We start from the raw sequence: 5,680 nt of genomic DNA, 5'->3' as shown, positions 1-5,680 counted from the left end.
CTTTTAAAGAAAAGACTGTTCAGCCAGAGATCCCCGTTGATTGGTGTTTATTCTGATGATAGACACAAGGAAGCACATTAGATATGACGGACAGTAGGTTGATGGCTGTAGATTCGTTATTAGTCATTTGCATGTCAATATCAGACTGGGTATTTTGTAATCAAACGTCATAATGACAAAATTTGTACAAAATACAATAAATGTAAGTACCTGGCAATAGACGCAAAGAAGCACATTAGAAGTGCAGGACCAACAGTATGTTGATGGCTGTAGATTGGTGATTTGCCTGTTAGCATGAAAATAACTGAATAAGCAGGGAGTTAATGTGTCCACTACAATTAGAGAATGTTAGCTAACTCCCTCTTACAGCGATAACATACAAAAGCAAATCCCAGGAAGTCCGAAATATCTAACAGGTACGCACGCACGTGCGCACGCACGTGCACGCGCACACACACTGAGTGTACAAAACATTAGGAACACCTTCCTGATATTGAATGCACCCCCTTTTGCACTCAGAACACCATCAATTCGTCGGGGCATGGACTCTTCAAGGTGTCAAAAGCGTTCCACAGGGATGCTGACCAATGTTGACTCCAATGCTTCCCACAGTTGTGTCAATTTGGCTTGATGTCCTTTGGGTGGTGGACCATTCTTGATACACAGAGTAAACAGTTGAGCTTGAAAAACCCAGCAGTTGTTGCAGTTCTTGACACACTCAAACCGGTGTGCCTGATACCTACTACCATACCCCGTTCAAAGGTTCTTAAATCTTTTGTCTCGCCCATTCACCCTCAGACTGCGAAGAATTTACATTTCACGATCTCCCCCTATCTGCAAGCATGACCAATAGCATAACACCTTATTGATATGTAAATTCAACCAACCAATAGGAACACATAAACACTGAAAACATATTTCTTCAGTGGCAAGTGGAAACATAACCAACCCTGTTACGCATGCTCCCCCCCCCCCAAATCAGAGAGGAACCAGGGAGGCAGGCTGCCTCTGTTAATCCCCCATACCAGCCCAGCCCCCAGGTGCTCTGCTGAATCACTGCTACCAACAAACAGCCTTAGGACTAGAGCCACACATATTACCCAGATTAACTCTGACTGCAAAGGACTACAAGCTCAAAACAATGCTACTAGCAGAGGTCTCTATGACCAAGTTATTACCTTGGCACCCAGAACCAAATCAGATTCAATGTTAAGGCTGTCACAAGAGACTATTTTCTCACTGTTCTCCATGTCCACAGTGCTGATGGAATAAGAACAGGTACTCCAGCACACAGGATTCAGAATAACATTTCTAATGTCAAATTTGGAAGAGAAATGGACCTCAGCTAAGGAAAAGAGATCAGTGTCCATTTAAAAAGCTATTGTCCTGTGCTGCTGCTGTCTGTTCTACAGATGTATCAGCTGTCATGTCACAAAAACAGCCAAGTCCATTCATCTCATCTGGACTGTCTGTCTCTCAGTAACTGTTTCATCTGAGACATGGGACGTCCCTGGCTTATCCTAGGTTTAAACAACGCGTGGGCTCAAAAGTGTAGGCACACAGAGAGAGAAGGCACTCTGCGGAGCTACATTATAACGAACGCCCCCCCGAGCACCCTACAGATTAGCCAAAGCATAGTCATTTGTGCAAAACCGCAGTTTGCCGTCGCAGCATGCTTTGGGAGGACAGTAACACAGGCCACATCCTGTCACAGCTCTAACTCGCCACATCATTTGTTCCTCTGCAGAGAACAATGGCATAATTCAAAGGTGTAAACGTTGAACACAGGAAACAGTAATGGTAGTCTCCGTTGTTGGTACTTTGGGGCTTTTGACACCTCTGGACCTCCGCCAAGCAATTTTCTTGCTTGATTACTTGAAAACTGCTGTGAATAAAACAGAAAACAGTGTATTATTGCTCACTTGTGATTCTGTTAGTCATATGGTTAAAAATAGATTAAACTAGAGGCATCAGTGAGGCATCAAACCCTCTTTTGCCTCCCACACTAAAGTCTAACCACGTCTGAAGTCTTTCGCCATCGTTGAAAGAGTGTTGCAGGGTAACAGAGCACCTCCCCGCAGACCTTGAGTACGGTGTCCATTTTAGGACACCCTCAACAAATAGACACCGTACCGGAGACCTTTCTCACTTACTGGAAGGAGAGGGGCTCTGCAGAGCCTAGCAGGAGACCTACTCAGACACAGTGGAAGAAAGGCTGATACAACACTCCCACTCACAGAACCATCACACACTGATTCTCCCTCGGAGTCTTCATCACTACACATGGGATCCATCTCATGTTACATAGGCGTTCCACTGATGAAAGATGGCCAATGTGTGACCGTGTCCAACTGGTCACGAATGGAAGAGCCTTCATTGCTTTTAAGCATCGCAGGCTAAATGGTGTAACTATGGCAATTGAAAGAAAAGTGTTGTTTCAAATCATGTACTAGATCATGACATGAAAATAAATATATCGGACAAGAAAGCACAATTGCAGTCAAAATTGCGGGCCAGTGTTGACACACAGTATTATAATTGACATGTTACCTGCTCCTATTGTAATAGACCTGAGAATAAACAGACAGGGTTGGTGGTGTGAGGGAGAAGTCTGTCTGTCTGTCTGTCTATCTGTCTGTCTGTCTGTCTGTCTGTCTGTCTGTCTGTCTGTCTGTCTGTCTGTCTGTCTGTCTGTCTGTCTGTCTGTCTGTCTGTCTGTCTGTCTGTCTGTCTGTCTGTCTGTCTGTCTGTCTGTCTGTCTGTCTGTCTGTATTCTGCACGCTGTCTGTCTGTATTCTGTACGTCAACTCACAATGTGATGATTTGTCTTGCCTGTCAAAGAGAAATTACTCTCTGGGTTTCTATTCCTCCTCTCTCTCTCTCTCTCCCCCCACGTGGCGGGGGCCACAGGGGAAACAGAGACTAGCCCTCACATCAAGGACCCTTGTGAGATAGATAGCGGCCGGTGGGCTGTCAGTCAGGATCAGAACCCGTCACGGTGACACTGGGATCAAGCCTGAGCGAGAGAGCACACACACACACACACACACACACACACACACACACACACACACACACACACACACACACACACTCACACACACACAAACACACGCACACCAGCATCAAGCCTAAGCACGCACAGGGGTACCATGCCAGTTTGGAACAGACTGTAGCCACCACAGAGACTCAGCAAAAGCACAGTACATCTCCATCAAGATGAGTGTTGTCTCATGGGCTAGGGACTTTGTTATGGCTTATCTTTCTAACAGCTCTCATGTACTCACAAGGACCACGACTGATTACATTACACTACCATGTCTATTCAGGTTGAGACAATGCATGAAGCGTATATAAACAACTACCAACACTACTTCAATATTCAGCCTGTATGAATCCTATTCAGCCTGTATGAATCCTATTCAGCCTGTATGAATGCTATTCAGCCTGTATGAATGCAACATTGCAGCGGTATTATGTGAAAATCAATAAGGCTTTATAGTACAACAGACCCAGATTATGCAAGGAGGCTCTCACATAGAGGGGCTACTGAGCATAGATACATGCATACTTTACTGTTCTATTTCATTCTGCGCTACAGAGATCAGGGGAGCATGTGGGCTAGTAACACACAGAATGGCACATAAACACTGTGATATAGAATGGAAATGGGGGAGGTAGGCATATAGAGATATAACATTGAGACTCTGCATGCAGAATTCTGCAAAAATATCCTCAGTGTACAACGTAAAACACCAAATAATGCATGCAGAGAAGAATTAGGATGATACCTACTAATTATCAAAATCCGGAAAAGAACCGCTAAATTATACAACCACCTAAAAGGAAGCGATTCCTAAACCTTCCATAACAAAGCCATCACCTACAGAGACATGAACCTGGAGAAGAGTCCCCTAAGCAAGCTGGTCCTGGGGCTCTGTTCACAAACACAAACAGACCCCAAAGAGCCCCAGGACAGCAACAAAATTAGACCCAACTAAATGAGAATGAGAAAACCAAAAGATAATTACTTGACACATTGGAAAGAATAAACAAAAAAAACAGAGCAGACTAGAACGCTATTTGGCCCTAAACAGAGAGTACACAGTGGCAGAATACCTGACCACTGTGACTGACCCAAACATAAGGAAAGCTTTGACTATGTACAGACTCATTGAGCATAGCCTTGCTATTGAGAAAAGCTGCCGTAGGCAGACCTGGCTCTCAAGAGAAGACAGGCTATGTGCACACTGCCCACACAATGAGGTGGAAACTGAGCTGCACTTCCTAACCACCTACCAAAAGTATGACCATATTAGAGACACATATTTCCCTCAGATTACACAGATCCACAAAGAATTCGAAAACAAACCCGATTTTGATAAACTCCCATATCTACTGGATGAAATACCACAGTGTGCCATCACAGCAGCAAGATTTGTGACCTGTTGCCTCAAGAAAAGGGCAACCAGTGAAGAACACCATTGTAAATACAACCCATATTTATGTTTATTTATTTTCCCTTTTGTGCTTCAACCATTTGCACATCGTTACAACACTGTATAGATACTGTACATAATGACATTTGAAATGTCTTTATTCTTTTGGAACTTCTGTGAGTGTAATGTTTACTGTTCCTTTTTATTGTTCATTTCACTTTTGTATATTATCTACTTCACTTGCTTAGGCAATGTAAACTTAGAGTTGAAGTCAGAGGTTTACATACACTTAGGTTGGAGTCATTAAAACAAATTTTTAAACCACTCCACAAATATCTTGTTAATTAACAAACTATAGTTTTGGCAAGCCGGTTAGGGCATCTACTTTGTGCATGACACAAGTAATATTTCCAACAATTGTTTATGGACATATTATTTCACTTATAATTCACAGTATCCAGTGGGTCAGAAGTTTACATACACTAAGTTGACTGTGCCTTTAATAAACAGCTTGGAAAATTCCAGAAAATGATGTCATGGCTTTAGAAGCTTCTGATAGGCTAATTGACATAATTTGAGTCAATTGGAGGGGTACCTGTGGATGGATTTCAAGGCCTACCTTCAAACTCAGTGCCTCTTTGCTTGACATCATGGGAAAATCAAAAGAAATCAGCCAAGACCTCAGAAAAAAAATTCTGGTTCATCCTTGGGAGGAATTTCCAAATGCCTGAAGTTACCACGTTCATTTGTACAAACAATAGTACGCAAGTAAAAACACCATGGGACCACGCAGCCGTCATACCGCTCAGGAAGGAGACACATTCTGTCTCCTAGAGATGAACGTACTATGGTGCGAAAAGTGCGAAAAGTGCAAATCAATCCCAGAACAACAGCAAAGAACCTTGTGAAGATCGTTATGACCATCGTTATGTTTGTAGGAAAAAGGGGGATGCTTGTAAGCCGAAGAACACCATCCCAAACGTGAAGTACGGGGGTGGCAGCATCATGTTGTGGGGGTGCTTTGCTGAAGGAGGGACTGGTGCACTTCACAAAATAGATGGCATCATAAGGAAGAAAAATTAGGTGGATATATTGAAGCAACATCTCAAGACATCAGTCAGGAAGTTAAAGCTTGGTCGCAAAATGGACAATGACCCCAAGCATACTTCCAACGTTGTGGCAAAATGGCTTAAGGACAACAAAGTCAAGGTATTGGAGTGGCCATCACAAAGCCCTGACCT

The sequence above is a fragment of the Salmo trutta genome, chromosome 8, assembly GCF_901001165.1.
Source record: "Salmo trutta chromosome 8, fSalTru1.1, whole genome shotgun sequence".
Taxonomy (NCBI): Eukaryota; Metazoa; Chordata; class Actinopteri; order Salmoniformes; family Salmonidae; genus Salmo; species Salmo trutta.
This window is presented reverse-complemented; position numbering follows the sequence as displayed.